Here is an 8,996-nt window from a genome sequence, read left to right as displayed (position 1 = left end):
GTAATTCCGTATACCAATTTGAGTTCTATTGATCAAATTGCCCTGGAAGCAGGATTTCATAGAAATAACGTTTGGTTGGAATGGTTTTGATTTACTGTAAAGAGTCTAAACAAAGAGAATTGTGTAGTCTGTGCAGAAGCCTGTCCGCAGTTGGCTACGATGCCATTTCCATTAACAAAAGAGAATGATCCAGTCGGATTTGACTGTATAATAAAGCTGTTTGATAAGATTTATACCCCATCTGGAAATGAAATTTGTCATATATTAGACTTGTTGTTTCCCAAGGTTAAGAGACCCCAATTACCTCCAACAGTGCAAATATATGGGGGAAATTACACCTGTATGGAATTTCAGGGTAATAGCAGCTATTTTGATTATAAAGATTTGTCTAAATCACTATGTGTCGAGATTTTTTCCACAGAACTGCGACAGCCAACCCAGATGAAAGCAGATATTTGGTGGTTGTGCGGAGACCGGAAAAATAAGACTTTTCATCGATCCCAGAGAAAAAGGAAAATAATAATACAACTCATTGTAGTTATAAACCTGTTGATTTCACAGAAGGAGCCAAAGTCAAGGAAAAGGCGACCAATACAACCACAAGGATTGCTTGATGATCGAATATATATTGATGAAATTGGAGTACCACGAAGAGTTCCAAACGAGTTCAAAGTCCGAATCCAAATTGCTGCAGGTTTCGAATCAATTTTTTTCTGGTGGAGTACAATAGCGAAAAACGTGGACTGGATAAACTATATCTATTATAATCAACAGCGGTTTGTGAATTATACTCGAGATGCTATTAAAAGAATACATAAGCAACCGGATGCGACCTCCCTTATGGTCTGGCAGAATCGAATGGCCTTGGACATGCTATTGGCCGAGAAAGGGCGCGTGTGCAAGATGTCCGGGAACCAATGCTGCATCTTTATACCAAATAACACCGCCCCTGATGGGAGCATCACTAAAGCCCACGATAACATCTAACATCCTTATCAAATGAACTTGCCGAGAATGCAGGAATACATAATGTGTTCACCTCTTGGTTAGAAGGATGGTTCGGGCGATGGTCGGGAATGATAATATCCGGAATAATTACTATCACTATAGTAGCTGCAGTATTAATATTCGGAGGATGCTGTTTTATTCCATGTTGCCGAGGATTTCTTTTGAATAAGACAATTGATAAAGCTGTAAATCAGACTATGTACTCCCTGATCGACAAAGAAGAATGTGATCAATTATTACAAGTATCTGAGACTCTACATATTAATGACGTTGTTGACATGAAAGCTGAATTATCAGTGTTAATGACCGATACTGAAGATGAGGAGACTGATATTGAATAATATTTTGATAAACAGGAGGGAAATGTTAGAAAAATGCTTATGTTATCATAAATATTATTGCTGACAAAGACAGTAGAAAATGTCTAGTCTATGATATATCACGAGTTGCGCCAACATATCTACTAAGAGGCGTAACCTGCTTGAAAAGTAACCAATCAGAATGATGCATGCTATTAGAAGCAGATAAGAAGTATAAGAAGTTATATAAACCATGTAATCTAAATATGTAATTAGACAACGCTTCGACTTTTGTGTGTTGTGTGCCTTGTCTCGATTATGCGCATAATCTATTAAAGGAAATAACTTTTTCTGAGGAGAATTCGACCATTAATTCAACCAACACTGTTCAAGGTGGAACTCTACATCCTGACGTAGCAGCCATAGTCAGGAAGCTGAAGGATCTGCTAAAAGTACACCTTCGCAAACGCATGGAAGAAAGTCCCGAAATTATGCCAGCGTGCCTTTGCGATCCAAGAATTAAGGGAAAGCTAGCAATGAAATTCAAAGTTCTCAGTAGCTACCGGGAGCAATTGGTTCAAAAGGTGCGTGACTGGCAGCGTAAAATGGGAATGCTGTCCGAGGAGGGAGAGGTGCAGGAGGAGGAAAAGATGATGTTGTCTGCTACTCCTAGCAGCAGCATCAGCAGCAGTGCCACAAGCAGCACAATACAGCTGAGTGGAGCAGCTGCGTTTTGGGAAGAGGCACTTGGGAGTATAGTTGGACCATCTGACAGAGCTAGCAGCAGAAAGGAGAGTAGTGCTGCTGAAATGGTCAAACTTTACCTCTGTGAAGTTCCTTCTGCGCCTAATGTTGATCCTCTTAGCTACTGGGATGAAAAGAAGAGTGTGTGGCCTGCACTCTCATGGGTTGCACAGCAGCTACTATCATGTCCGCCAACCACTGTTCAAAGTGAGCGCGTGTTTTCTACGACTGGAAACATACTGAGTCCACAGCACTCACGCATGGCACCTCATCTGATGGAGCAGATTGCCTTTCTTAAATTCAATCTGCCTAAGTTGGGTAACCCAGCTTTTAGCTTGGAAAACTAGTGTCTGAGTTCTGTAAGTCCGCTCCCAAACGATTAGGACTGGCAGTCTTTGGATGCTTTGCTCTGGGGTGAAACAGGTGAGCGGGTCGTCAATTGCCCACTCATTCGCCTTTCCCAATGCTGCTGCTGCTGGAGGTGGTGGTGCCAGCATCTTTTGCCAGTTCGCTTCCTGGTTGAAATCATGCCTCAAATGTCAAAAATGTTCAAGGTAGTTTCTCCCCTTGGTTGCACTTGTTTGCGGTGTGGCAACGCCTGCTACCTCCACCGGTGTAGCCTAGGACTGACAGTCTTTGAATGCTTTGCTCTGGGGTGAAACAGGTGAGCGGGTCGTCAATTGCCCACTCATTCGCCTTTCCCAAAGCTGCTGCTAGTGGTGATGCCAGCGTCTCTTCTCTGCCAGTTCGCTTCCTGGCTAGAGCCATGCCTCAAATGTCCCTAATGGTAAGGGTAGTTTCTCCCCCTGGCTGCCTCTGTTTGCGGTGTGGCAACGCCTGCTACCTCCGCCAGTGTAGCCAATTTACGCTGGGGCCTAGTGTCTGAGCTCTGGAAGTCCGCTGCCAAATGTCTAGGACTGACAGTTGTTTGGATGCTTTGCCCTGGGGTGAAACAGGTGAGCAGGTCGCCAATTGCCCACTCATTCGCCTTTCCCATTTTTCAATGCTAGTGGTGGTGGTGCCAGCGTCTCTTCTCTGCTAGTTCGCTTCCTGGCTAGAGTCATGCCCAAAATGTCCCTAATGGTAAGGGTAGTTTCTCCCCCTGGCTGCATCTATTTGCGGTGTGGCAACGCCTGCTACCTCCGCCAGTGTAGCCAATTTACGCTAGGGCCTAGTGTCTGAGCTCTGGAAGTCCGCTGCCAAACGTCTAGGACTGACAGTTGTTTGGATGCTTTGCCCTGGGGTGAAACAGGTGAGTGGGTCGCCAATTGCCCACTTATTCGCCTTTCCCATTTTTCAATGCTGGTGGTGGTGGTTCCAGCGTCTCTTCTCTGCCAGTTCGCTTCCTGGCTAGTGTCATGCCTCAAATGTCCCTAATGTTCAAGGTAGTTTCTCCCCCCTGGGTGCATCTGTTTGCGGTGTGGCAACGCCTGCTACCTCCGCGGGAGTAGCCAGCTTACGCTAGGGCCTAATGTCTGAGCTCTGGAAGTCCGCTGCCAAACGTCTAGGACTGACAGTTGTTTGGACGCTTTGCCCTGGGGTGAAACAGGTGAGTGGGTCTCCAATTGCCCACTCATTCGCCTTTTCCCATTTCCTTTTCCCATTTCCATTTCATTTTTTTCCATCTGATACACAACCTACCAAACATAACACATAACACATATAACACAGTGACATAACACATAACACACACACACACATACAATTCACAAATCACAAGGACCTTTCCTCCTGTTATTTGCCCTGGCCTTCACTTCTACACTCACTATCATTAACGCTATAACTCACACTTCACCCTATAACATTTTTCCATCCACATACCTGCCAACAGACCCAACTTTTTCAGGGACAGTCCTGCTTTTTTCCAGTCCTGTCCCATCAAATTTAGCTAAACTAGGTATGCTAGTGCACGTAGGTAGGTATAGCTGGGTAGGGTAGCACTTCAACATTAAATAAATATAATAAAGTAAATAATAATAAACATAACTTTAAAATAAAATTAAATAAACCCCTATTTTTTTAACACCCATTAAAATTCAAATTAAATTATTTAGACATAATACATCTTTAACCAAAACAGTGCACTGCTAATAATCTTATGTGGCACCAATGGATCACAGTGTTGCTGATAACACCCCCTTTGGAAGTCTCAGCCCTGGTTCCCTCTTTTCCTAGAAATGTCTTGTGCCGATCCTCTGGTCCTTCCCACTTCACAGGATCTACTCTTAGACCCGGAGGGAATCCTTAGGGACAGACTGTGTCTGGTGGCTTGGACTGTTTCAGGGATCATAGAAGGTGTTAGGATTATCGGAAGAGACTCAGGACTTGCTCTGGGACTCTCGGGCCCCAGGCACTAGGAAATCCTACCTAAAAGTTTGGAGAGTTTGGCATAGCTGGTGTGTAGACCGACACCTCAATCCATAGTCTTGGTCCTGAATTTCCTGCAAACTAATTACCATTTTGAACCCTCTCCAAAATGTCATATTTGTTCTTCCAAAGCAAATCTTATCATTCTATTAATGGTGCATGCTCAGCTATCCATGGCCCATGTTATTTTCTAGGGCTCTACCATTGGCAAGGATCTATTGGTGTGTCATCTTCTTCAGGGCACCAGTCTGTCTCGTCCTTCCCCAACTTACTACTCGAGCAACTTCTGATTCCCTTTTCATTTCATGTGTACGCCCCTTCAAACCTTTCTCGGTTCCCACTCTCTGTTAGAGACCAGGAACCAGACGGACACGAAACGTAAAATGCAATCACCTTTATTGTAATGACCATCGTGAACAAAGCCATCTTGCGATCCAAAAGCATAAGTCAGGGTCAGGAATACGGAGATCAGCGAAGTCAGGATCAAAAGCCAGGTCATACACAGGAATTCAGGAACACAGAGATAGCACTTGCAGCCGGAAACTACACAAGGGCAAGGAGTAAGTGAAGTTTAGCTGCTTAAATAGCCTCCAACAATGCAGCAGAAAAGCAGCTAGACCATAACAGTACCCCCTCCTCCACGACCCCCTCAAACAGGGCCGGGTTTGAGGGGAAAACGTGAGTGAAAGGCACGAAGGAGAGAGGGAGCATGGACATCGGAGGCTGGAACCCAAGATCTCTCCTCGGGACCATACCCCTTCCAATGGACCAAATACTGGAGCTTCCCAAGGGAACCAACGAGAGTCGACTATGGAGCGGAGCTCGAACTCCTCATGGTTGTCAACCGTCACCGAACGGGGACGAGGAGCGACTGTAGTGAAACGATTTCACATCAGAGGTTTCAACAGTGAGACATGGAACACATTGTGGATGTGCATGTTGGAAGGAAGGTCCAGGGCATAGACCACAGGGTTTACCCGTTGGAGGATACAGAAAGGCCCCACATACCGGGGAGCTAGTTTCTGGGAGGGCACCCGGAGGTGGAGATTTCTGGAGGATAACCTCTCCCCGACCTGATTTGGTGGTCAGAGATGTAGCACCCCAGGAATTGCTCCAATGCCTGATTGGCCCTTTCCGCAGGCGCATTTGATTGTGGGTGGTAGGCCGAGGAGAAGGAGTGTTGGATACCCAGTTGCGCACAGAAGGCCTTCCAAAATCTCGAGACAAACTGGCTACCCCGGTCAGAAAGTATGACTTTGGGAACCCCATGTAGCCGATAGATCTCCTTGATAAAAACCATAGCCAACTCTTTAGTTTTTTGAATGGTATGCAGTGTATCTTTTTAGAAAACCGGTCAACAACCATGAGGATAACTGTGTTGACTATGAAATCCATGGCAAGGTGTGACCATGGCCTCTCACCATTAGGTATGGGTTGGAGAAGTCCCACTGGAAGGTGACGGGGTGATTTAGTCTGCGCACCGACTGGACAGGCTCCTACGAAGGCAACAATATCTTTGTTAATTCCTGGCCACCAGAAGAGACGGGAAACCGACCAGAGAAGTTGGTTCCTCCCAGGATGACCTGCTGACTTAGTATTATGATAGGTGGAAAGTAACTTGGCACGAAACATCACCCTGAGGGGGTTTCAGCAGGTGCATCTACCTGAGCAGCTAGTATTCTGTCCCCGAGGGGAGATGTTATGCTGGTACGTATGGTAGCCAGTACTTGGTCCGGGGGAATAATCGGACTAGGAGAACACTCTTCTTTAGCTTTCGAGAACTGTCTAGAGAGAGCATCAGCCCGGACATTTTTGGTCCCCGGCAGGTATGAGACCACATAATTAAAACAAGATACAAATAATGCCCAACGGGCGTTTAGCCTCGGACAGGTAGGTGAGCTTTTTATGATCCGTGAGAATTAGGATTGGTACGGAAGTTCCTTCAAGCAAATGCCTCCATTCTTTGAGAGCCAGTATGATCTCCAGCAACTCACGGTCACCAATTTCATAGTTGCATTCCGCAGCACACAGCTTCTCGGAGGAGTACCCACATGGGTGCAACTGGCTCTCAGTAGGACATTGAGACAGGAGGGCTCCTACCCCTGTCTCAGACGCATCGACCTCAAGTATGAATGGAAGTTCGGGTTTCGGATGTACCAAAACAGGAGTTGCGGCAAAAGCGGCCTTCAATGACTCAAAAGCTGTGATGGCCCCTGGGGACCAGAGAGAGGCATTGCCGTCTTTTTTGGTCATGTCCGTAAGAGGTTTAACAATAAAGGAAAATTCTGAATGAATTTCCTGTAATAGTTGGCGAAGCCGAGGAACCGTTGAAGGGAGCGGAGACCTATAGGTCGTGGCCACTCAAGAACAGACGAGAGTTTTTCAGGATCCATAGCGAAACTGAAAATTTCGTACCCCAGAAAGGTGACCTGCTTGCGGTGGAACTCAATTTGCAAAAGAGATTATTCTCTCGTAACCTTTGTAGCACTCGGGCTACATCAGCGTGGTGGAAGTGGAATGGATCAAAATATCATCTTGGTATACCATCACACATTGTTGGAGCATGTCCCAGAGGACATAATTTATGAATTCCTGGAAAACCGCGGGGGCATTGCAGAGACCGAAGGGCATAACTAGGTATTCATAATGCCCGCTCCTGGTGTTAAACGCGATTTTCCATTCGTGACCCTACTTTATCCTTACTAAATTATATGCCCCTCACAGGTCGAACTTCGTAAATACCTTGGACCCTTTTAAGCGATCGAATAACTCGGTAATTAGTGGAATCGGGTAGGCATTTTTAACCGTGATACGGTTAAGCCCCCTGTAATCTATAATGAAGCCCCAGGATAGCACATCCGCAACATACTCCTCCATGGCCTTATTCTCTGCGACAGATAACGGGTAGACTCGACCTTGAGGAGGTATGGCACCAGGTTGCAGCTCAATGGCGCAATCGTACAGGCGGTGAGGTGGGAGCTCACCAGCCCGGCCCTTATCGAATACATCATGAAACTTCTGCTTTCTGCTACAGCCAAATATTTCAAAGTATGGCTCATCAGTCCAGAATACCTGTTGTCCTTTTTCTGCAACCCAGTTCCTGTGTTTTTGTGAAAAGTTGAGTTGTTTGCCCCTTCTTTCTACGTTAGAATTATGGCATTTTAGTCGCAAGTCTTCCATAAAGACCACTTCTGACCAGACATATCCAGACAGTAGATGGACGTACCAGGGTCCCATGTTTTCTGCCAATGCTGAGCTGATGACACTGCTGGACATCTTCCAATTGCTAAGGGAAGTAAGCATGATATGTCTTCCAACTGCTACACTAAGTTTTCCACTGCATCTCAACAACATTCTTCCCGTTTCTTTATGCTTATTTAAAAGAGCTTGGACAGAACATCTGGAAACCCTTTGGATGGAAATACTGCACTATATTTCTGTTTATTTTTATTTACATGTATGAATAATCATTAAGACAGACGTTCTAACATCTTGATCTTTTTCCAGGTTATTATATTCTTTTATTTGAGGATCACACTATGGACATGTATCAATTTTGTTTATTGCTTTAAGTTTGTGTAATAGGGAAGTTGCACTGATTCACTTGTAGGTGGTGTATAGTTAAGTGCTTAGTATATTCTTTTTTATTATTTTTCTACTATTCACTTCCTTTGTATACTTGTGGCTGAACATATCTTCTTATTAGGCCAAATTGTCCTTAAATGAGTTTAGAAATAATTTGTGCATTTTTTCCCTACTTTAGAAGAATATCTAGAAGAGAATATTACTCCGTGAGGCTTTAGAATTTTCAAATATTCCTCCATTGACCAACATTTTGATTTAATCCATAAATGGAACCATATTTTAAAAACTTACGTACATGCAGCTTAATGATAATAGCCTTATGATAATAATTAATAAAATTGAAAATATTACTTCGCTGAATCAGATATTGTCACAAATGGGACCAAAACCTTCTGAAACCTCTCCCAATACAGGAAAAGAAGAAGAAATTTAATTTTAGGGTAAAAAAAAATGGGGGGAAAGATATGTATAGGGAATTCCAGACAACATCAAATACTGGAGTTTTTAATCTATCTAATAAAATACAAGATGAACAAAAAATTCAAATCATAAGTAAGGGTTTAAAATGTGCCCCAACAAAAAAAATCTCAGCTTATATAAATGGCTATATAATATAGCTATAGAAATTTCTACGTACCACTACCTTAACAATATATGATGCCTTAAACCCTGCTCTAGAACAAAAACATAAGTTACAGGAGAATTCTAATTTATTACATGCAAATTTAAAGAATAAATCATATTTTTACCCTACAGCCTATTAATCAGGCACCGTAGAAACTTTTGAGAGACCAGAGATTGAGAACGGAATTAAAATTAGAGTGTTCAAATCCAACAGTAAAAACATAACTAAAAAGGAATTGGAAATTCTAAAAGCTTCACAAAAAGATGAAGAAATTGTCATAAAACTTGTTGACAGGGGGGCAGTAATTTTATCTTGTTCATATTATGAAAAGGAAGCCTTTGTACAATTAAATGATACGGAAACATATA

The sequence above is a fragment of the Spea bombifrons genome, chromosome 10 (assembly GCF_027358695.1).
Source record: "Spea bombifrons isolate aSpeBom1 chromosome 10, aSpeBom1.2.pri, whole genome shotgun sequence".
NCBI classification, from domain to species: Eukaryota; Metazoa; Chordata; class Amphibia; order Anura; family Pelobatidae; genus Spea; species Spea bombifrons.
Note: the sequence above shows the minus strand (reverse complement) of the source record.